Source organism: Poecilia reticulata, chromosome 11 (assembly GCF_904066995.2).
Source record: "Poecilia reticulata chromosome 11, P_reticulata-male-v2, whole genome shotgun sequence".
Lineage (NCBI taxonomy): Eukaryota > Metazoa > Chordata > Actinopteri > Cyprinodontiformes > Poeciliidae > Poecilia > Poecilia reticulata.
This window is the reverse complement of record NC_088840.1, coordinates 16,583,228-16,609,100: the sequence shown is the minus strand read 5'-3', so window position 1 is coordinate 16,609,100 and position 25,873 is coordinate 16,583,228. Positions and strand designations below refer to the sequence as shown.

General features: G+C 38.1%; 1 long non-coding RNA gene across 1 annotated transcript in view; it reads left to right on the top strand.

Moving 5' to 3' along the window:
* The first annotated feature begins 23,976 nt into the window (after positions 1-23,976).
* The window catches only part of LOC145553810 (uncharacterized), a 31,647-nt gene continuing 29,750 nt past the window's right edge, over positions 23,977-25,873 (top strand). Inside the window, exon 1 of the long non-coding RNA XR_014089858.1 lies at positions 23,977-24,542. This is a non-coding gene — a long non-coding RNA (uncharacterized LOC145553810). The remainder of the gene's footprint in view (positions 24,543-25,873) is intronic.

The window sequence follows — 25,873 nt, the reverse complement described above, 5'->3', positions numbered from 1 at the left end:
GCTGAAGTAGAAACGATACGTTCAACGTTTTCTGTCATCTGACAAGCAGCAAGTCTACTCCACTTTATTCACCAAAAACTGTTCTGTAATCTGGAACTTTCGCTACGTTGAGCTCCAGTTAGCCGCCTTATGTCACTGCGCGAGAGGCAACTGCGTCATGCGTCACGGGCAAAAGGTCAAAGGTAACAAGGTGACCGGAGGGCTTAATATGTTGTATAAAACAAAAACAACAACAACAACAACAACAAAAAACTAATAATTTCAGTACATACTGTATTACTATGTGCCAGAAGAGGGCTTAGAAAATAATAATACTAAAAAATAAAAAATTGACCAAAAGGGCACTTGGGGGCAAGGAGCAATAGGGAGCAAAAGGGGCAGGTGCTCAGGCACCCCCAGCCCACTCCCCCCCCTCTGCACGTGCCTGCTTCAACAATGGTCCAACTTGTTACATAAGTTCATATGTGTGTCAAAGCAAATCATAAAGGTGTCTTATGAACAGAAGTGACAGATTCAAGTATTTTTAATAAAGCAAATAATAAATAAACAACAAGGCCTAACATATATGCAGCTCAACAGTTTAGCAATTTATTGATAACAAAATCTTCAAATAAAACTTTTTAATTTTGAAAATTGAAAAGTTTGCTATTGCTATCTTCCTGATAATAATAACATTTTATAAGCAGTATTAATTAAATTATTTTAGACAGCTTAGATACAGTCTTTGTGCTAAAATAAACAGACAATAGGTTTGACACTCAAACTTAAAGAGAAACAAACCTGATGAGAATCTTATGGATACAAGAGTTAGTAGGTCAGAGAGGGAAAAAAAAAAACCTGGTGCAGGGGTTTCCTGGCTTCATGCTTGTCTCATTCTAAATCTCCTCATTTAAAAAAAATGGTGAAATTCATTTCTCACACAGATGGGAACAGGCAAGACTGATTTCATTAAAATACCCATCTGTTGGAGAGTGAGAGGAGTGGAGGGAGGTAAAGAGAACGAAAAAGAGAGATATAAAAAACAAACAAGGGTGAACCAAACAAAACACTTCTGTCGGCCCGGAATAATTTGTTTCCCCCTCCGATGATGAGAGGTGTGTGTTTTTTGGTACTGATGGGTTTCAAATTTGAATGGACAGGCAAGCAGAGCCAGTCAAAGGGAAAAACACACACATGTGAAATAGGGCAGAGTGGTAGTTGGACTGGAAAAGGTCTGAACTCAGGATACCTTGAAATAACAGAAGAAGAAGAATAAGAAAGCCAAAGTGTGGAAAGTGGAACTTTGGTTTAAAATTGCTTTTGTAGTCCTTCCACCTAGTGACAATTCTGAAAACAAAAACTTGATTAACGCATTTATTTTGTCCCAGAAACGATACCAAAGACTCTTTTTGAAATTCTTTTTCAATGAATTGTCTCCTGCTGGGTTTGAAGTGGCAGATGGTTTGATGATGAGCTTTAAAGCCCCGTTTTACAATTAAAACTCATTAACTGAAGTGTTTTCATTGATATGAAAAATATCCCACCATAAATAATGTTGAATCATGTCCTTGCCATTTTGAACCCTTTCATGGGTTAAAAGGGGCAGGTGCTTTTAGACAGCTGCAGTGGGCAGCTGTCTAAAAACCATTTTCTAGTGTTTCTTGTGGATTTTTGTGTTATAAATGCTCACAGACCACTGAAGTGGACACTAGTGCAAAATACAAAACACACTACTGGCCGTCCACTGCAAGTGCAAGAAAATTTTTGTTAAATCCAACATGGCAGACAGACGAAAAACCATGCCGACCAACCCGGTCCCTCCTTCTGCTGTAGACAACTCTCCCAGGTAAAAAAAAAAAAAAAAGAAAAAACATTGTGACAACAAATAACCAATAAAGAACAATACTACTGATGTATTTTCCAAATAATAACTTTGTATTTGGAGAAAATAAAAATAAAAAATCCTGGAATTTTTTTTTTTTTACAAAATCTTTTTCCCCGCCTTTTTCTAAAAACACTTAGGAAAAAAATCTTGACATAAAAAGAAAAAATCATAATTCATGTATTTAAATTTATTTTACTCATCTAACATTAAAGATGTTTTTTTTTCTTTGTGTGTATTTAAGTTTATTTTTGAGCACATTTAACTTTTCCAGGGGTTTTAGTTGTAATTAATTCTTCACAAGTTGTCCATTTTGGCCTAATCTTTGTTTTCTACACATTAATAATTCTACATGTGCAGTTTTTTTCCCCTCCTTTTTATTTATGACCAGTGGAAAACAGGATAATTTATACGTTAAAACACCAGAACTTTCTTTTTAATTTTTTTTTTACTTTGACCGCTTGTTGACATTAGACGAAAAAAAGGAAGCAGTAAAATAAACCAATGTGCTTCGAGGCAGCACAGTTAGGAAAAATCACGTTGTTGTGTCGCCTGTCACATCTCTGATTTCTGAACAACGGCGAGCTTCCAGAAACCGCACACAGGTGCTGCAGTGTTAGTGTGCCTGTGTTTCCGCACGAGTGAACAATGATTGCGTAATGAGGGGGTCTATCAGGGAACATAATTGTTACTGAAGACCAGCGTTAACTGTGACATGTTAAACTGGCCATTGTGGATGTAATCAGGAGGGAGTCTGCCATGTTGTCAAGTGCAAGTGGAGCTTTTCAGAAACGCTCCTCCTGGAACAAAAGCCACTGAAAACACACACAATCCTAGACGTCACGGGGCAAACGTAATTTTCAAAAGATTCGAGTGATGACTTGAAACCTTGATTTTCAGATTAACAGGGATGGCGCAATTCTTACCGCCGTAAGACCTGGGTACCAATTTGAGGACTTGGTAGAGCAAAGTTTAGTGCATCAGGAAACAGATTAACTTGTTTTTTTCGGAAAACTTTTAACGTGCTAATTAAGTTCAGTTAGGTTTGTGTGGAGATCAAAGACGAATGGGACTATTTTTCATCTGCTTTCCTTTGAAAATTTCACTATTTCTCACTCCTGAAGAAGTGAGAAATTTGATTAATTTTTAAAGATTTTACGTTTTTCTATTTTCTATAGTTTCAAATGCAATTAAAATGATGATTCTTTAGTTTGAACAGGCAGGAATGTGCTAGAGTGGGTACTCACAAGAAAATAGATAAGGAAGACAAAGTAACCACTAATTCGCTGCCTATTATAATGCAGCTCAGTGCCAAATTTACCCATCATTGTTAATTCTTAACGACTCATCATGTTTATGCATCACAAACATGACTTACAAATTAGGAGACAGCAGTACGGTTTTTATTGAAGCTAACAATAAGCTACTTAGAAGGAAGTCGGGTTCAGTCAGAGGCGGTGGGTGTGATCGTATAAATAAAACACAAGCGGGGGGAATTGCAGAGTGGATGCGGTAGCAGGGGGTTATGGAGGTACAGTGTAGAAGATGAGCTCTGAAGAACCGACTCTTTAAGAGTCAGAGATGCCCCTGTTCTGGTAGCTCTTGGCGAGCTGATCCGCTGTCGTGAGGCAGCGGTCTGGATTGTCTTGATGTGTTGCGTCAGCAGCCGTCGCTTGATGACCGCAGTGACCGGATCTTGGCACGAGCTTTTCTGAGAGAGTTCAAGTGGAGTGAGAGCATTTTGTAGGCCAACCTCCGTGACTTGAATTTGATCTACGATTCATTTCTTAAATGTTTATTTCAGTTAAGCAAATTCTAAATTAAAAGTTTGCTCAAAATGATCAACTACTTGGAGTAAATTAACAGGCTGTTTTTAAATTAAAACAATTGTCACAATCTACAGGTGTTTGTGTTTTAATCATTTCCTTGTTGTTAATTTCTGTTGGCATATACAGTGATTTTCTCTGTTCATTACTGTTAGGAAGACATGGCCACATAGGTTTGTCCCCTTGTGTTTATTAGTTCATACTTGTGTTTTGATGTTTGTGCACTTAGACTGATTTCTCTTTGATCTGTTTTAACCATTCTACCTTGGTCAGTAGATCCTTTTGATTCTTAGCACAGTTTCCCTTCCTTTAGCTCTCTGCTTTCTTCCTGCCACAGACAGCTGTACCACCTTTTCTCTGATTAGTTCATATAACTCCAATGTCACTTTTCCCGTCCCTCCATCAATAACTAAGCCACTATTTAGAGCTGAATTATTCTGCTTAACTGCCTGTGTCCCATGACTTGCTCTGCCTGCAGTTTTCTTTTGTGTTTTCTCCTTTTTGTGAAGGTACTCTGTTTTAACAGGCGGCATATCCACTCCTGGGTCCTTCCTAACCTAAAACACGATAATGACAGACCGCCAGGCATTTCCAGTTAAAAATTTTAGACCACAATATAAGTAAAAGTATATTTTATATAAAACATATATTTCAGATGCCATTATGGCACAAACACGACACAAAGACCAGAGTTAATATGCAACAGCCTCTTTGCATGTTATTAAAATACCACAGATGACAATATTGAGAAAACTTTATTTATGGCCTTAATATGACTTACTTGTGGAAGTGGGTCTTAGTTTTTCTTGGCAATGGGTAAATGTCATGTAGCAGGAACAAGGGCAGACATTTCCATCTGAATCTGTAAAACAAGATCAATAGATGTATATTTTTTTACAAATACATTATGGTTTGATGAATTAGACACTAAGTAGAACATGTTAAATTTCAAAGATCTACCTGAAGCAGTTTGGCTGTTAGTTGAGAAGGATGCGATTTTATTTATTTACATCTCAGCCCTGTTCTGAGATATGAAATTTAATTTCTGCCATGTTTATTGCAATATCACAGGGAATTTTCAAAAAGAGGGTTAGCAGAGATTATGTTTTAGATTTTCTTTGAAAGCCTGATTCTTTGGAGGTTTAATTTCTTCACTGTGTATGCATGCGCATGTTTGAGGCCATGCATTGGCCAGAGCATGTGATTCATACACAAGTGGGAGTGATGAGTTGGTTTAAATTGCTGTATAATTCATTGTGTCTCCTTTTTATTGCATTTGAACAAGTATTTCCCTAAAGAGGCAATAAAGTTTATCCTCTAAAAAGGCATAAACTGCCAGAGAGACTTAATAAGTGGTGGAAAATGAAGAGATGCCAGCGCAGAAGCATGATTAACAGCCTCTGTTTCTGGACCTTTGGCCCTGACCAACCGACTACGCTTCACCTCTGCATCGGAGAGTGTGCTATCATTCTCTGTAGGAGTGGAAGAGTTCAACAACAGCAAAAAAAAAAATCAAGTTACATGTGTTCCAGGGCGCCTGGGTGAAGCAGAACGACCTTGCTTTATTTCTTGAACTCCATTTTCCCAAATGGATGCTTATAATATAGCTGTATTAAAACCAACAACAAGAGGAGTCGTGCAAGCATCCGCCCCCCCACCCCTCACTCCCCCGATTGGATTTTAGCAGTGGGAGAGAGATTTATACTTTCCATGGGGGTTGTATGCATGTTTATTATGATGTGAAATTTGCGTGGGTATTGGATTTATTTAAGTGCAATTTTGTAATTAAGTTGGATCTACAGCGCCATTGAGCCCAGGAACAAGATTTCTCACTGGATCAATAAAATACTAAACAATCTTATGGCGTATGAAAAGAAATAACCACATATCCTCCAATAAGAAACAAATTGAATTGAAGTATTTGCGTTGCGTGCATTTATGTATTTAAGTATGGCCGAAAAACGATTACCAATCACCATCTAAGCTACTGCTGTCCTTTTTACAGTTTGACAAAGTTTGACATATGGGGCTCCAAAAGAAGTGAGAAGCAATGTTGTGTTGAAACATTTGGCTCTCTCCTTGTGTAAAGCAGCTTGGTTATGGACAGGATGCTGTAGTTTAGGGACATTTTAAGCAATTTCCTCTTTCAAAAAAGCCAGAAACATAAAAACACAAACCACTTATTTTTTTCCATGTATTTGAATAGTTTTTATTTATTTAGGACCACGAAGTAAAGTTTCCACAAATGGATGCAAATACAAATGCATTTGCAGATCTTCCTGTTTTAAAATCATAAATAAGTCTGAACTTTATTTGCAAAACAGAAGTAAAATAGCCAGATTTTTTTTTTTTTTTGCAGGTTTTAACTTTTTAATTTGCTTTGTCATTTAGCTGAAAAATATAACAACAAAGCTAAATGAATTATATTAAGTTTAAAAGTTTTAAGTAAATAACTGAAAAGAACAACTTACAGATTTGAGCATTTGGAAATCATAATTATCTGAAACATTTGATATGCCATTGGAAAAAGAAAAATTGGTAGATAAGGACAATTTATTCAGTTGTAAATAAGAACTTTTTATGTTTGGCAACATAGTGTTCATTTATAATAAGCACAGTGTATAATACATGTAATCAGGAAGCTAATTAATTGATCTTGTTGCACTGCTAAAAATGCTATGCAATGGCAATAAATCTAATCTAATCTAAAACAAACAATTTTTTTTTTAAAGTTTTGAAACCAGACTAACACCTAAGCCAAACAAAGTAAATGAAATGCATTTTTCAATAAAACAAAACTTTAACATAAATGATCTGCTGACATAACCTTGACTGGGAAGCACAGCAAGTTCCTCTCACGTTTTGTAACACAAACATTAAAACGCAAACCCAAAGCACAAACCCGGAGCTTCATGGAGAATGCACACTGGGCATTTATCTTTACAGTAAATTATGGTCACAGAGGTCTCATTGACTCTGTGCACAAATGCGAGTGTGTATCTCAACTTGTGCGCATGCAAAAGTCTTGAGTTATGAACTGCACTTCTGTGCATGTCAGTATGCGTGACTGTGCTTGTGTGTGTGTGTGTGGGGGGGGTGTGTGTGCGTGTTGGATTGAATAATGGCGATGTGCTATCTCATTGACTTCACCTGAGCCCCATTCATCACAACACAACAATGGAAATAGACTTTATGAGCAAAATGCTGCTTTAGCAATGCCTGCAAGCCTGCACACCTTAGCAGGACTTTTTTTGCGTGTGTGACCATAAAAACCCACATAATGACCCTCATGTCATCAGCACGTGTCAAACACAGGCGTCGGTATGTGCATGTAACGGACACATATGTGTGTGTCCTTTGGTAATTACTGTTGCTCTGATTCGTTTCTGCCTTATTGCACCTGCATGGAGAAATGATTTTTCCAGCAGCGCTGCAATTACAGGTTTGAAGCTGAATGGTTTTACACACACACACACACACACGCACACACGCGCACACGCACACACACACACGCACGCACACACACACACACACACACACACGCACACACACACACACACAACCACACACACACACACACACACACACGCACCCCCACACACACGTACACACACTCACCGCCGCCACCAAAAAGTTACGTCAGTTTAAAAACTCAAAAGGTGAATTTACGAGGCTCTTGGCATTCACTTAAAATGTAGACGTTTAGTGGCGTGCACACTCACAGGTGAGCATACACTCCACATTTATGCAAGTCAAATAATCTGCTCACACTCATCCGTTTTTATTTTTATAGTAACCTAAACAGTATTTGTGCTTGTTTTCCTGCATTTGCATAGTCATGTGTGTGTTATGTGTGTGTTTTTGTATACTACCTGACAAAGCACCAACTTCAGGGGACATCTTGCCTTTTGAGAACCAGATGGCGGCTGACAGGTAAAAAAAAGTGTAGATTTATTAGGGTTAACGTTAGAGTCACGCATACACATCGTAAATATAGATGTTAAAGTAAAGAGCAAGCACTGAGCACATAAGGACTAAAACCAAAAACTACATTCTGTTTGATTCACCTCACAATTGTTCAGCATTTTTTAGAGCCCTGCAAAAAGTTCAAGAACAGCCATAATTTCAGCAACATCTAAATTATATCTTTGTACACTGTATAGAAGATGACAAGGATGTAGCATGGCAAGACTGCGGATGATAAGAGAGACTGGGGCGGGAAAAAAAACACCATCCACAAGTCAAAGTTTTTTTTGTAATTGTGTAAGCAGCAGGTCACATTTCAGCTGATGGATTCTTTTGTTGCCCACTTTTTCTTTTTAGTGGCTCAGGACGTCGGCAGTGTGGGTTTGAATGGGACCGATGCTGACTTTTATTTTGATTTCTTCTGCACACACTTACAGTTTGTGTTACCAGGTTTACCTCTAAAGTGACAGTCCCACAACAATTGTTGTTTCTCATGTTTATGGTCACATCTGTGTTCTTTCTATGACATTGCAGCCCCTACTCCTGCTTGTAAAACCCTGATCCATCTTTGTTTCATTGGATTGCCCGGCGAACTCTGTATCTATCGTTTTGGTCTTTTATCTTGTCAACTCCCCTTCCTTCTCTTCCCAGCTGCACGATTGCCACCGCTGAGTTTTTATGTGTTGTGCAGGAGCTCAAGTGCCGGTCGATGCACAGCATCTCCATCCAATCTCTTCCTCCAGGTGTTTATCAGAGCTCTTATGACTTTTTATTTTGCTCTTTCAAACTTTGAATGTTTCTTTCTGCAGGACTCGGTATTGAGGTAGTTCCTCATGGTGCTTAAAGTGTGACAACAAATGTGAAAAATAAAAACTAATAGCCGGAGGGTCAAAAGTTTATTTTTTGCACACCTGACAAATGAAAATAGATATTATTGGTGAATCAAAGTGTTTTATTTATTACCGTAGTTTGAGGTGGCATCATTTATAACGCACATACTGATGGCTTTTATCGATTTATAGGTAGGAGAGGCAGAGAGAAGGCATGAAAACAAGTCACTGCTGCAGAGACATGATATCCTGGAATTGATCATAACATAACATTGACATGCAGTTAAATGATGCAGTGATTTGTAAAAGAAGGTACAGCATGCCAGTTAATTACCACCTCCTTTTCAGTGAAGAGCTCCCTTACAAGTGAAAAAAAAAACATGAAAAAATCTCTCAAAAGAGTAAGTGTGTAACAAAAACACAGGGTTTAATATCCATGATGGCAATAATTTTGTGCAGGATAGTTGGACACCTCCTGAAACCCGGCGCATTCTGCAGCGAAGCGGTTCACTAATTGTCCTGGCATCATCGGATTCCCACAACTTTGAGTTACGTTTTTGCCAGTGCTGCCTTACTTACGCTCACATTTACATTTTTATTGTTTTTAAAACAAACGGGTGTAGAAAGTACAAAAGCAAAGAGCAGCACTGCGGTGTTTCATAAAAATGCCGAGCTAACAAAACTGCAGATGCGGACCTGGTCTTCAGTAACTGTGTTTATTTTATCTTTTATTTTGTCACTTTGGAGCCATAAACCTCAATGTATTTAACAGGATTTTATGTGACAGACCACAAAGTATCTCATTATTGTTGAGTGTCATATCAAGGATCCATGGTTTACAATTATTTTTAACAAATAATATCAAAATGTTTGGCACACATTATCCAGATCCCCCGTTGCTAAAGCTGCAGCACAATGAGGCACAAAATTCAAATAGGAACTCAATCAGACTAAATGGAGAACATGTGTGAACATCAGTTTTGCAATCCTATTACAGGTTCTTTTCGTATTTACATCTGGATGCTGAATGGGTCATTACCACATGCATAAATATGCGTTGATCTACATTGATATGGTTTGTTGGAGTACATTAGAGAATAAACTACATTGTGAAAAGCGGGGAACAGACAGGTCAAAGAGAGCGGTTTGAAGAAGTTTAAAGCAGTTTGGTTACAAAAGCTTCGGACAGCTAATGTCCATCTCCAGTTCATGTTCATGATCTGAAAATGGACAGCAGCACAACAGCACAACTACCAAGGAGTGGCAGCCATCTAAAAGGATAGGCAAGCAAGGAGTGCATTAATAACAGAAGCAAAGATCAATGGTATCTCTGGAGGAGTTGTAGAAATCCACAGCTCTGGTAGCATCTCTTCACAGGCCAACTATTAGTCGTACACCTCATAAATCTTGCTCCTGTGGAAAAGTTGAAAATAGAAAGTCATTGTTGAAAAAAGAAACCCACAAGAAGTCCTGTTTGCAGTTTGCCAGATTTAATTACAAAAATTCTGGAGTCCCAAATATTTTTTTCTGCTAAAAACAAAACCCGTTTTTTTGTTCTCTGACAAACTGAGTACACACACAAGGGAAAAATAACAAAACACAAACACACACACACAGAAGATGAAGAATGATCTTCTGACTAAACCACTCTAAAATATGCTGAGCAAATGAACTAACCCAACCGCAGTTTATAATTATAGATTTACGTCTGCGTGGACGTTTCTGTGTGTGTACCTGTGTGTCTGTGTGGGACTTTTGTCTCGCTTTTCCGTTGACTTCACCTGACCTCAATTTACCTGCTGCCTACTTCTAAATGCAGGGTCATCCCTCCCTCCACGCACAAACACAATTTATGATGCACAGATGCAATTTATGATGCACAGATGCACATTCACACTTTTTTTTTTCCTCATTGTGTGTAGTTTTGAAAGTTGTGTGTGACGTTAGACTTAGTTTAAGATGCCTTTCTCTGACTTTCTTTACAAAGTCAGAACTGCATTTCCTTCCACCTCGCTGCATAGTTTCCCTCTCCTACCTGGTCACTAAAAGCTGTCAGGTCGCATATGCCAACTGGTCACACTCTACCTTTGTGTGTGTGTGTGTGCGTGCGTGTGTGCGTGCGTGCGTGCGTGCGTGCGTGCGTGCGTGCGTGCGTGCGTGCGTGCGTGCGTGCGTGTGTGTGTGTGTGTGTGTGTGTGTGCGTGTGTGTGTGTGTGTGTGTGCGCGTGTGTGTGCGTGTGTGTGTGTGTGGGGGTGTGCGTGTGTGTGTGTGTGTGTGTGTGTGTGCGTGTGTGTGTGTGTGTGCGTGTGTCTGTTAGTACTATAGTATGCTAGATATAAAAGACCAAAAAACATGTCTAACCAACATATCTGTGAGGAACTTTGTGATTTTTATTTGTGAAATGAAATAAAGAGAATAAGATAGAACCTGATCCAAAAGAAACTGTCATGTCTGACTGAATGGGAACTGAGATTTATCAACATGGTGGGACCGCAGTTGGTTCAAAGCTTTGTCTGCGTTTCATAATAATTTTAGTGAAACACTGAGAAACCTTTTCTTTTTTCATTTCTCTGACTTTAAGGGAGCGTTTCTCAGTGCTCCAGATGCAGAGTGAGTTGTCCCCAAGACATTCCAGCTGTGCTCGTATTCAGATGAAGTTAATTATGCTGACAAGTTACAAGACCAGTTTTTGTTGACTAATTTGAGATTTGAACATGGGCTTTTTTTTTTGTAGCTCATATTTGCAAACAACAGAAAGTCAGTCTCATTCAATTGCACAGTGTTACAATAATTAGACACTTTGCTGTTACGCCAGGCCACTTAACCTACTGATAATCTATCAGACAACTTTTGAGATTTTCAGATAGCAAATAGATTCCGTCTACTTTTTTGTGTAGATGGAATTGACCCACAATCACCCACCAACATGACAAATCTGGTCATCTTTCCCTTAAATGGAGGTTAATCTGCATGGAGAAATGTAAAGTAGTGGAGCAGAGTAGAACTGCATTAAAAAAGAGAGGTCTTGGACTGAGGACTGGGTTTGAGCAGCGTTGCAAAGAAAAGTTAATATCAGCCTTCAAATGATCCAAGATGTTAAAGAACTCGACCATCGTGGCTGTAATTGCAGCAAATTGTGCTTCTAGTATTGACTCAGATGGCTTGAATACAAGAAAGCCAAACTTTTCAGATCTTTTTCTTTTGTAAGAAATAATAATAATAAAAAAACATCTATCCTGGTTCTCTTGCTTCACAGTCAAGCACTACTTTTTGTTGATCTATCGTATAACATCCCAATAAAATACATCAAAGTTTGTGGTTTGTGACGTGACAAAATGTGGAAAAATCCAAGCGTTATAAGTTACCTTGTAAGCTTTTTAATGTCACAGCTGATAAAAGGGATACGGTCAATTTTAGTAAACTCGTGTGAAAAATTATATGGTTGCTGTAGAAAAGCTGAACAAATCATAAATGTTTCTTTGAAGAATCAGAAAAGGAAAAAAAGAAAAAAGAAAAAAAAGCGAGGAGCATAAACTTGGAAAAAGTGGAAGCAAGTAGAGCAGCTATTACTCAACACAGGATGGTTTAAACTGTCTAGTGTGAAGGCAGAGGCTTTCCATACATCACTCTGGTACCAAACCTCATCTGCTGCCAAGTTCTGTCATCATCTACTTTTGGTGCTTAGTATGTGTGCTTGATTGAGAGCAGGAGTAATTGTGTTTCCATTGTCTAAGTGTCAACAGCCCGTGGTGGGCTACTTGTTTGCATATTGTTAATTTCCCTCTCTCGCTGCGTCTGGCCATGTGTCTCTGCGTGCTTCTGTGTTATTTCTGTCACTGTCTGCATATGTCTGTGCATGTCAGCGTGTGTGTCCTGCCCGACCAAGAGGTGCCTACACAGCGACGCTCACTTTGACAGGCCTGCTGACACTCTAGCATTTAAGCCCCACAAATGTAGGTGTGTGCGAGAGAGGGTGTGTGAGGTATGAGTGACAAGGTGTGACACAGTAGCATTTGTCTTCTAAATGCCAGAACAGAGAACTGACACTAAAGGGCAAGAGAGAGACGGAGAGGGGAAAAAAACGTTGGCACCGGCCGAGGAACAAAAGCAGAAAAAGTGGAACTCGGAGAAAATTTTGTACTTTTTCAGTTATCACATCTAAATTGTTTGTGTTTTATGCATTTGTTGTTTTAAAAATACATATATATATATATATATATATATATATATATATATATATATATATATATATATATATATATATATTTTGGCTATCTTTGTTTAAACAGTGACAGGCTAACATCTACTGAAGACTTTTTCCAACTATGGTGAGTTATACAGTCATCTCAATGTAGCATACATTTAAATATCTTTCTATCTGTATGTTGTTTTCGTAGTCATAAAAGGTATTTTTCAAGATTATTTGTAAAAGAAAAAAAACAGAAAATTTTACACCTTTAATTTGTTTACACTCGTTAAAAAAATCTGAAATTAAAAGGTGATGCTTTTATGTTGAAGAATGTGCAAAAATTATTAGTTGGCCCACTGTTAATAATAATCTGCAAATATCCCTTTACAATGTATTGAAGGACATTAGTGGATTATTATCCTGCTGAAAAACAAAATTTCATCCAGTTTTTTAGTTTACTGGTAGGATCCAACAGACATCTTTTAAAAATGTTCCAACATTTCAAGGCGTTTTTAACGAAGCGCACCGCAGCATGCCGACCTCATGATATATCCTCCACCATGCTTAGCAGTGGGCGTAGTTTTCCATGTGTTCATTTATTCCACACCATGTATTTATTGTCCAACAATTCTAGTTAATGCCCCGGTGGAGTTTAGCCAACTTTTGCATTTACAGTGGTAGGATAGAAACGGGTTTTTCCTGGCCTGACTGCCAAATAATATTCAGTATTTAAACAAGAACTCATTGTTATTGACCAGACACTGACCTCAGTATTTCACTCTGTCCTGCAATTTTCCTCTATTCGCTGAGGAAAACCTTGTTTCTAACCCTCCCAAAGATAAGTGAGATTCCATCACTTTATATAATGTCATGAATCAGACGTGTTTGAGTTTTGTATTTAGCTCATCTTAGGTTGTGATTGTTTCTATACTACATTATTTATATATCTATATTAGTTTTGAGATTCTTAGTTAATTCTTGTATTATGCTCTTTGTGCCTCTGGTTTAGGGTCTCTATTTTAGTGTGTCACTTAAACCTTTGTTTTATAAGATCCTTTTGTGTCCCGTTAGAAGTCAGCTTATTCACTTCTGTGTTAATTAGACATTTCCCTCAGCTTCTCAGTTTAGGGCCTCACTAAGCTGCACTGCATTCTGTGACTGTGCTCACCTAGTTCCCGCGTCACTAATCACCTCCTCGGCAGATGTAAGCCAGTAGCACATTGTCTTGAGACGGTGACATTTCAAATGGTGACATTTACTCTACTTGTTTATCAAATACATAAATCAAATAAATAATAATGAAACTGAAAGGGATGCTGTTGACCAAAGGACAAATCTAGGAAGGAAAAGAGCCAGTTGGAGCCCAGCTCAGGGATTTGATTGAATGTTTTTCTCTCTCTCTCTCTTCCTGACCAAAAAAACCCTGAAATGAATGAATCTGTTTCTGCAACAGTGGGTACATAATTCTTTATCTGTAAAGCTGAAGGACACTGAAGGTGTTACCCAGCGGCAAAATCAATTATGTAAAGGTAATTCAAATGGAAAATAAGCAATTGTTTACTTATAGATGATGTATAGGGAATAAAAGCCAACCTAAACACTTTTCAGTCCATGATAGTTAAAATGTCATAAATGTGAATCCCAAGCTTGAATTATGTTTTGTGTAAAGTGGTGAGAAATTTATTTTTAATTTTAAAGCCACTCTTTTTTTTTTTTAAAGATGCAAACACACATGATCTTTGAGGACCCCTTTTGTTTCTGCTCTGTCAATATTTTCAGTTTGCGTTGAAATAACTCCGCCAGTGAAGTAGTCATTTGAGAAACCTGTGCGTCAGATCTCAGGCTTGGAGTCTGGATGAGTGCATGTAGTCATTTCACCAACGAGGATTCATTAAAACGAATTATTTCTGACGTCTCACAGGGAGCCAACCTGAGTGGATGCAGTCTCTCGCTTGGGGACTCAGTCTCATTAAATTATAATAGCACTTGTGCCTTGTAGAAACTTAGCTGAGGCACCTTGTGACCCATGTACAGCTTTTGATTATAAGAACGAAACTATCTTTCTGACTATAATGTCTGGTTTCAAAACGAAACAAAACAAAAAACTCAGCTTTCTCAGGGCTTATGCAAACAAAGCTATTTAAACAAATGTTGAAATTAAACTATTCTTGATTAGCAGTATCTTGTTTTCCTATTCAGTAGTCTTTATTTTATGCTAACAATTAATAATCTGGAGGGGAAAAAAAACTACATGCGTCTTCACAAGATATTTTGTTTTTGTTCTGAGTTGATGATTGTTCACCGAGACAATGAGCCAGCCTCCTCCCTGAGTGACACGAAGGCTGCAAATTGCTATGCTGTTTATAATTTATTTTCATTTTTGTAAAATCTTCCATTTTTCCTCAAGTGGGAAAGAAAAGTTCCTTGAGCTGCTTAACAAACCCAACAAATGTTTTAAAGATGGCTTTCTGAACCTCCGTTTTGTTGAGGTTATGATTGAATGCAGACACAAAACACATAAAAAGGCTGCATGTGCTTTTAAACCCTGATGTTGTATTTCTGGTTTACCAAGGGTTGTAATCAATTCACTGGCATTCGAGCTTCATAAAAATGCTTTGTTCTCCCATTTTTTGTTTGTCTGGCTGTCCTCTGGATTCATCCCATTCTTTGGACGAACAGTTGTTGTATATGTGTGCAACACATATACAACCCTCCCAAAGATGATGAGTGAGATTCCATCACTTTATAGTGGATAATGTCATGAATCATACGTGTTTGAGTTTTGCATTTAGCTCAAACAATGTGTTTCATTGTTATATGAAAACATGAAGCAAAGATGATGAATGGTTTTCAAAACTTGCAGAGTCACACAATGCTCACTAGGTGAGTGTTGCTTATTTTTATGGCTCTGAAGGGAAAAGCTGACTGACCTGTTCAGCACTGCACTAAGTTGCAGTATCCCTTAGTTACCCAAATCCCTGGAAATCCAGTTTGACAGAATTTATTTACAGTGAATGTTTTATATCATCTCACAAATCTAAGGATTGCTTGAAAGTGATATTTGATCAAATTACTCGTTTTATATGAAATTGCCTGAGAGTATCGGAGCCATGTCGTTAACTAAAAGCTCTGATAGGGAAAAGATGAAAAGAAAAATAAACATCTGAATGAAGTAGAAAAAAACATAACTGTCAACAAAATGACTTAAATGACTCTATACTGACTTAATATAAAACTAAATCAATAATCATATAAGTGTCTCCTGCTTTATATTTACATTTGTGTCAAAGATTTAATATCTAATTAAGATTGGAGTCAGCTACCATTTCTAACTGCTTCACATTAAAAACCTGTGAAAATCCAAAAATTTTTCCAAGATCTTTGAAAGGTTTTTCTGAAGGGCAAAGAATGCTATTGTCATTATGAAAGAAAAACAAAGGAAGAAATTGCAAAGTGTTTGAAGCCTCTTCAAAACATCCACAGCGAGACTGTGGTCGTTCTTTTTTTTCGAGGGCTGCATCTATATAGTAACCTTGGTGCTGCCTGGGGGAGCGTAGTAGCAGCAGTCGTACCTTTTCGATGGGATATGAAGCATCTGTGTGAATTGGTCGTTAGAGAATTTGAACAGGGAGTGCCCACACTGGCCTCATGCCAAGGCCGCAACTTAATCCTTCTTGGACCACAGTTGCTATGCGCATCACTTCTTGCCCCTGCTCTGGTTGGAATAAAAATGATTCTACCAAGCTGCTGAAACAAACATTTTGTCCTGTCCGTACAAAAGAAAGTTTTTTTGTAACAAGGACATCAGCACACTTCTTGTGTAATCTTATCTCAATTGGGAAATATATACCCAAATTTGACATATAGAATGAATGCTGGGTAACAAAGGGAATTTAGCATTTCATGCTGCAGTTCGAATTCGAAAGTATTTTTCATACAATCAAATAGAAGCCTTGTCAATGTTTGAAGCTTAAAGTGTAAAATTGCTATAAGTATTTCATAGGCAGTTCAGCCACCAACACTGTTTATGGTCGGGATGATATGCTGCTGACCTCGACTCTGTGTCATGGGCAGATGGGCAGAATCCTTCAAAGATCTCTTCAGTCTGATCAGAGAATCTTCCAGTGAGGAAGCAGAGCCACAAGACTGTGGGTAAGGCTCTACAGCCTCTGATGTTGCGGTCACCGAAGTGATTAAAAAGCTCCTCGGTGGTTGGATCCCAAGGTTGGGTGAGATTTGCCCAGAGTTCCTTAAAGAAGTGTTGGTTGACATGACTCTGCAATATTGCATAGGAATTCAGTTCAGTTCCTCTGAATTGGCAGACTGGTGAGGTGAGGAAGAGGACATGGGAGTTCGCCCAGCCAGTCTGCATGTGTTTTGCAAACTTGGAGAAGGCGTCGTACCTCGGGTAGCCCTATTTGGGGTACTTCAGGAGTGTATGGTACCAGGTACCAGTCTGCATTGTAGGCAACAAGTCATGTTTGTTTCCGCTGAGAGTTGCTCTTTGTCACAAATTCAGTTCATAACATTTATGGACAGAATTTCTACATGCAGCCAAGGCGTTGAGGGGATTCGTTTTGGTGGTTTTAGAATCATGACAATGTGGTCATTTTGGTTTCACAAGCTCATGTGCCTTTGCTGGAGCAGTTTGCAAATCAGTGGGAAGCAGCCAGGATGAGGATTAGTTCCTCCAAATCTGAGGCTATTGTCTTGAGCTGGAAAAGGGTGGAGTGCCTTCACTGATATGGGGAAGAGGTCCTGCCCAAAGTGCAGGTGCCTCAGCATCTTTGAGTTTTGTTCACAAATAGGGGAAAATGGAGTAGGAGATTGGTAGAGGACTGGAGCTGCGTCTGAGTGATGCTGGCGTTGTGGTTAAGAGAGAACAGAGTCAAAAGGCGATGATTCACCAGTTGATCTACGTTTTTACCCTCGGCTTTGGTCACCAGCTTTGGATTGTGACTGAAAGAACAAGATTGTAGACGCAAGAGATCAAAATTAGCTTTCTCTGCAGGGTGTCTGGTCTCTCTCTTAGAGATAGGATGAGAAGAACAAGGAGGGGCTCAGAGTACAGCTGCTGTTTCTCCACGTTGAGAGGAGTCAGTTGAGGTGGCTCGGGCATCTGGTTAGGATGCCTCGTCACACCTTCCAGATGAGCTGTTCCAATGGGAGGCGGTCCCGAGGAAGACCCAGGACATGCTGGAAGGACTATGTTTCTTGGCTGCCCTGGGAGCAACATGAGATTCTGGCCCAAGTGGCTGGGGAGAGGGAAGCCTGGGCCTCTCTGCTTAGGCTATTGACCCAATGACCTGACCCCAGATAAGCAGAAGACCACCTTAGCTTGTCCAGTCTGTTTTTTAAGTCATAGCCTAACTTTTGCTTTTTTCTTGTTTCAGCTTGTAGAGATGCTTTCTCTTTAGCCTCTCAGTTGTTTTGTTGATGGACGCTTGATGGGCTTTAGCTTCTCAAGTTGATTAAAAGGTACAAAAGATATAACATTATAGATCCATTCATATAAACTAATTGGGCTATGAACTGAACAATTAAAGCCATAACATGCAGCATTGGCAAACATGAGATAAGAAATCAAAAACTTTATTTATAGATAACAACTTGTCTTGCTGCACTTCTCTCTCCTAAACAACAGATGTCACTTTAGAGTAAATAACCATTCTTCACAGAAAAAAAAAATACAACTGCGCAGCAAGTATAAATTACTGTATCAACATCTAACCTGTGTAGCTCTGGATTTTGAGGGTGCGCTTGTAGTATTTGGATGAACAACAACAAGATCCAAACTCAAAAGATAAATGCAACGAGAAATAGGTTGATCAAAAAGAACGCATAGAACAGAGGACAAACTCATAGGGCTATACTTACTAAGAAGATTTGTTAGTATCAAAATTAAGGGAATATAAGATAGTAATACATTCCTCATGAAAATAAAATAAAATAAAAAATTGCATAAATTTACATGAAAGTATAGTGCAAGCAAACCAGTGAAGAAACCGCATGTTAGATTAAAGTTTGAAAATATAGACTTAAGAGTCAAAGAATGTGCTGAACGATCACTGTGTGAGCAATGGGAATGGGAGCAATGGGAAAGCGTCACTGGTTTTGCATATGCAGGCATGAAAGCATGTTGAAATCTTAAGTAACTAATGAGGTTTTGCAATGCCTCAGTTTTGACAAATCTGTCACATAACATTAAGTTCTCAAAACTTCATCTGTCATAAAACGCTCAAGACTTTGCACGCAACCAGGAAAAAAAAAAGCCACTGAAGAAGATGAGGAAGAGGAGAAAATTCCTTATCTTCAAACAATGTGGCTTCCTCTCCTTGGAGATTCTTGTGGCGCCTGTTTGTGTGCATCTGCGTGCGAGAGCATACGATGGCAAAGAATTGTTTGTGCAAGTGCGTCGTCATGGCTTTGTGTGTCCATGTTTTCTGATGTGGTTTTGTTGAACAGAAAAACAACCCCTTTAAGTTTAACAGATAAAATCCTCAAATTCCCAAATGGATTGATAATTACAAACAGGACAAGACTTATATGTGTGCGTGGATGTGTGTAGGGGGTGTCGATGCTTGTTTGTGTAAAGATGGATATGTTATGTGACTTCTGAAGACAAAATAATTACAAATTCCTGTCAGAGCTCAAAGAGAGGGTGAGTGGCACAGACAGGATACAGAAGTCTGAAATTTACTTTGAGAAGAGCACAATCAACTGAAAAAAGGAAAAAAATACTTAATGAACAAAGTAGAAAAGCAAGAAAAAGAGAAACCTATTTAAAAAAGACAAATTTGTAAGATATTTTCCAGGAGAATTAAGTCAAACTAAGACTAAGTGTTGTGGTTATTTCAGTCTGTTCTGACCCCGGGGGGACTTCAATTAGTTTTTTTCTGTAAATGAAAAAAGCATTTTCTTGTTTCACACTTTAATCAAACCCATAATTTCTTTCTATTTGCATATAAATTCTTTCTATTTTCAACAAGTTTAACTTGATGATTACAGAACATAATTAAGGCTGATGTTATCCTGCTGTGTGGGAGGATTTTATGTTGCAGACAGCTATGTCACCACCGAAAGCACATTTAGATTATGACGAGGAAGCAGTTGCTGCAAAGTCTAAAAGAATTGAAAAACATTCAATAAATGTAAGACATACTGTATATTGAATGTGTTTTCTGTGGTTTTCATTTGTGCACAGCACTGCAGGCATCACCACCTTCCGCCACTTGAGGCAGCAGTTGCTCACATTTGGACCTTCCTCCTCCTCGCTCTATCCCTCAAACCCCCACACACATGCAGGACTAAATACACACACACGCACGCACACACACACATCCCTGGACACGCACAATACCATCCATCAAGTGTGTGAAAGACCCTTAAGGCCTTAACATTACTCTTGTTTGCTGTGATAGAGTGCTGGACAACTCTGTCTCATTCTCTCATTCCCTCCCTGTTTTTCACTCTTTTATTCTCTTGTTCACCACGTCTATGTCTCTTAATCTTGAACTCTCACCCTAAATCTCTTTTGTTCCCCCCTCTGGACTTCATACCTCTCAATCCACCCTATCTCTCCTTCACTGCCCTGTCCACCTATCGTGTCTCCTGGATGCTAAATCCTCATTTCCTACAGTAGAACTGTACACACAGGACACACGCACACTTACCCTGGAGCTAAGAGTTACAGTGATTATAATCAGCGATTTTCCATTGCAGTGACATCACGGCGTGAACATAATTCTTCTTTACTGACAATTTTTGCCGTTTTGACTGAGCAGAGAAGAAGAGAAAGACGGGGACAAAAGCTCTTTTTGGATGGGATTAGTTCGCCAAACCACGTTTGAGATACAATTGCACACAAAGGGTGACAATGTTTCTGGGTTCCCATTTAGATGTGGTTCACCTCTTGTTTAAAATGGAGATGTCCTCAGCAGAACTTTAATCAGGCCTGATGAAAGTGGGGGGGGGGGAAATTATGCCAAATTTAAAAACTAATCTCTGATGTTTTGTTAAAATCCGTGCCAATTAAGCTCCTCTGCGATTAATGTTCGGCACCCTGTGGGATCAATTTTTTTCTTGTCAGGGACATTTTGTCCTAGCAGAAATTATTGTATGACAGATCTATATTTTTAGACATATTAACTCATACAAAAGAAGAAGAAAAATGACTTAAATATAAATACCAAAAAAACAAGCTTTTTTAGCTTACTAAATATAAGAAACTAAGCATATTGCAGCCTGTTTCCAGTCCATCTACTCATTTTCAGATGTGAGATGTTTGAAGGGTTTCTATTCCCTCCAGCTCTGGGCTTCAAATTTGTTGGCGTGAGGTTCTTTTTCTTGGATTGTGCTATTTGGTTTGGGCCAAACATGTCCTCTCTTCTAGTGTCTAAATAATGTTATTGTTTCACCTGTTCAAAGGGCAGTATTCGAAAACAGGGTTGGCCTAATACAGCTGTTGTTAGCTTCTAGATACATCCTTTCCCAAACGACTGAATTCCCTCTGAGTCAGCTCAGAAGAGGCCTCGTATCAAGTCATTAATTTGAATTTAACTTAAATTCAAACTAATGAGTTTTGTTTTTATTTCAATAATGCCCAATATAAATTAGGCATAACATGAGTCTTTAATAAATTGTGGTCATCGTTAAAGGTTCTGATTCATGGGTTGTGTTTGGTTCCTTAATGTTCCATTAGACATGTTTTATATTTGTGCTTATTGGAATACATTTATTATGCCTTGAGACAGAGTTGGGATTTTAATTTTGGATTTCCTGTGTTTTATGCTTTGAGGGTTTTTTTGGGGGGAAGAATTAAAGAAAATAGTTAATAGTTTTGTTTGTCAGACACCTTTTTGTGTTGTAACAACCTGTGCATTAAACTCCACCATTACTCTAAGTGTGACATAAGAATCTCACTCAGATATGGGCCCAGTGGGTAAATATATTTTTCTTTTAAAGACCTTCAGTCTGCATGCTGCCAAGAACCCAACCCGTCAGTCAGTGAAGGACATTGCAACCATTTGGCCTTTGGCTTGGCTGTCTTCAGTTACAGAATTTAGAGGAAAAGGTTGGCTGAAAAACATGTCCGGGCAGCAGCCTTACTTAGAGCCATGGGACACTGAGAACTTTAAAGAGAGAGAGAGAGAGAAAAAAAAAAGATCTATTTATTTCTCAAAATAAATAGATTTCAATTTTTGTTCTATGCTAAAGAGGCAATCTCCCTCTGGTTTTCTTTTCTTTCCACATTCACAGGCAAAGTTCACATCACAGCCGGTGAAAGATTAAAACTACTGAAAAAAAATTAAGACTCTAGAAGTAGTGACCCAAAAGTTATGTTCTGTTAAGGTCCTGACCCAAAAGCAGGAAACACAACGGAAGCCAAAGTGAACATCTCAACAGTTCATTGTACATTTTGAGAGGAATGTTTGAACCATTTCAGCGCAAGTTCAGGATCCCTCTCTCCTCTTGTTTGTGAAGATCCCACATGTCCAACTGAACTTTTGTACAGAAACCTCTGCGCATCCATCAATGTTTAGACCTTTAAATGCAGTTTCTGGTATCAAGTGTGCTGATATTCAAACCGTCAGTCTTGGTATCACAGACATCCAGTCTGACCCAAAATCTCCAACTGATAGAAAGCGTGAAATGGAAGCACTCTGCAAGGTCTTGGTTCTGCTTGTTCCACCTCCACCTATGCCTTTATGGAGACAGAACATCTTGATTAACAAATAAATGTCGGTCTGTATCGCTCTTTCCTTATCAAGAAAGAAACAGCACTTGTGGGGCCACAGTTTAAGACTGGCACATCCTTTGCTGCAAGTATTTCTTATATTTTTTTAAATAAAGAGTTTAAATATGGAAGAAGTCTTCGGTTTTCTTGGGTAAACTCTGTGAAAAGGGCATTTTATGTCAAATGAAAGATTCTCCTGTTGGTCAGAAATCGTACATTTATAAATTAAGTAATTCAATTTAAACTGTCATGAACACCAGGATGAATTAATCAGAAACTCTTCTTTAGTTGTCAGACCAATAATAAACACGTCCTCGTGGAGTCCGTTATTATACGATTACAACAAACAGGACCACGTTAAACTCAGAGACAAATTACAGGTTAAAAAGTTAATTCTGAATCTAGATCGTTTTTTTTTTCATCTCTTGATCTGAATTTCTTGTATACTGCATTTTTGTGACACTGTTTTTTATTGTTTAGCTCATAATAATTGCAATTATCAAAAGAAGTTTTACTTGGTTTTGTTTTTGTAATCTTTTTGTACCAAAAGGGAATAGAAGAACTGCTTGAGCCCTCTTAAAATGAAAACAAAACATAATGAAAAGAAACATATTGGTCCAACTCAGAATGTGCAACCATGCTGCACTGTGAATATTTAAAATGTGTTTTTGGTTGATTTATCTCCAGATTTGGTGCCACTGTTCCCTTTTTTCTTTTTCTCATGCAGTGGCAAAACAGGGAAAAGGAAAATCAAAACGGACACATGGGAAAATAATCAAAGACGGATTAAGAAGGAAAACAGGAGGAAAAACAGTAAAGGAGAAAATAAGATAAAGACAAGAAAAATTGAGTTCTCTGTTAAGTGGTGATGGATGCTGCAGAAGTGCAACCTCAGATTGATTTTCAGAGAGCTTCCTGTCAACAGGCCAACCTGAGAATGGAAACAGGTGCCTATGGAGTGAAAATGGATTACTGAGGGATCATTCACTCATCTTGTAACTTGGTCATGGTAAGCATCAATTCCACAACAATGGCAAATATATATACTGTATATATACATATTTTTAAATTTATTTATTTTTTTTACTATGAATAAACAAAATAACGTTTTTGCCATTATAGAAAACGCTGTTTGTCTACATAGCATTTTGGTTATTTAAAAAAAAAAAAAAAAAAAAAAAGAGCATTGCAATAATCGAGTAAACAGGATGCTGGTTATATGTTGACCTCATTAAGCTGAAGTGCACTGCAGAAATGTCGGAAAAATAAGAAATATGCACTTGAAATGTGGAGGGAGGAAAAAAAATATACCACTGGAGTAGTTTTCTGGTGCGCCAACATAATTAGAGCTGAGTTTTTAAAAATTAGAAAAATTAAATTTATCTTTGGAGAGGTTAGGAATCTTTTGAAAGGGTAATTTTTTTTTCCATTTAATAGTGTTTATTTATAAACTGGGTAATTATTTTTGCAGCATTTGTTTATCCTATGTCTAAATCCCAATACAGCTTGAGATAATTTGTATTTTATATGTCAGAGGCAAAGCAACATTTTTCTATACTAAACCAGTTGTCACAAGAATATATTGCATTTCAATACATTGCGATATTGCTTGAAATGTATTTATTCCATAAAACATATGTGAATATTTGTGCAAAACTGGAATACTCATGACAGAGGAATAACACACAATTATATTTACTTTTCCCCTGTCAGTATTCTAGTTTATTTTTATGTAACTCTACATGACGGGCTAAAGAGAAAGAAAGAAAGAAAAAAAAAGTAAGGCTGTAAATACAAGTTTTACCTACTATAAATTTAAATTTGATAACACAAAGTTCTGGAGACGTTTTCCTGTGGGCATGTTCACGCGTTTTCTGAAAGTGTCCATTTGGCGTGTCCAGAAAAACAAATACTAAATTTAATAGAAAAACGCTCAATTAATACAACGTCATTGCATCATCACACGACTCCCTCTTGGCGCGCAATAATCCGGAAATAGCTATGTTTGAATATCTGAACCCGGAAAGTGTCTGACACTGGAAATTACAAGCTGGGATGGATATAACAACTGAGGCAGGTTACCTGCGTGCGCACCCACGATGAACCGCGCCAGTTTGCGCTGAAGCCAAAAAAGTAAGTTGTGTGATACGTATGTTTGCGTGGGCGTGGATGTGCTTGAATGTCGGCACGGACTTTACTGTAGGACTACTTCCCAGCCCGTTACGGCTCCCCTGTCACATCTGAACGCTTATTTTATGTTTTTGCAGCCATGCTGTTCTTTCGGGTATGAATTACAACACGGAAGTTGGCTTTAGAGTGGAGCGTTTTATTTGGGGAAATGGCTAAAGGGTGATTTCACCTATTTTCCCCACCCCACTACCGTCAGGATATTTAATGTGCTGTACTTTGAAAGCTGAAATATTTAGGCACTTACATTTATTTATTTTTTAGATTATTCTGCAGTATTTGCAACCAGATGTGGTCTGATGTTTTTTGTTGTTGTTTTTTTTGGGGTAATTTCCTTAATCAGATGAAAAATTCAGTGTTAGCATTTCCAAGCAGCAACAGCTATGACACGACTTTTTCAGTCAACTCTCTCCCCTGCATTAATTTTGTTCTTTTCATTTCGGCATTGCCTTTTATTACACCGCGACCCAGTTCAAATTGAAATGGTTGAATATTATTCAGTGTAAAAATGTTCTGTTCTGGGTTTGTAGCATTTAGCATACGTCAACTAGCCAGGCTGCATTGACGAGTAAACATGTTGACTTCTGTGTGACAAATATTTAATTTGAATATATAAAACGGTCAACAATATTTTTAGTATATAGTTTCTACATCTAAAATAAATGTTTCTCAAAATGTATTGTTACAATCATGAATCCATTTGGGTATTATAGGTAGCTAATAGAAATCTCAAAATATAGTTTCTCTGAAAAATGTCATCCATAAGTTTGAACAATTAAAACGATTTGAAATCATGAAATGTTATGACAGGCCCATACAACATTTTGAAAAGCTGCTGACTTTATTGTTGTCTGACAGTCAGTGACAATATGCAATGAGTGTAATCCATACAAGCTGGCTGCGGAAGAATCTGATTATTGAATATCTTATTCAAAAACAATAATGGAAAGTTGAGTGAAAGGAAAAAGAGTGGTAGAATAAGGTGCTCTAGGTAATAAGGCAAACTTTTGCCTTCAGAGGCTAGTGAAGGAAAGCCCATTCATGAGTTTGGAGAAGACTCACAAAAGGTTGACGGCAGCTGGAGTCAGCACTTCAAGAGCCAACACAAACAGATATATCCAGGACATGGGCTACAACTGTCGCATTCCTTGTGTTAAACCGCCCCTGAGTCAAAGACAATGCCAGGAGCTCCTTTTCTGGGCCTGGTGAAAAAGTGCATTTGATACGAAAATCAGGGTCAGAGAGTTTGGATGAAGATTAGTGAGGCACAGAATTAA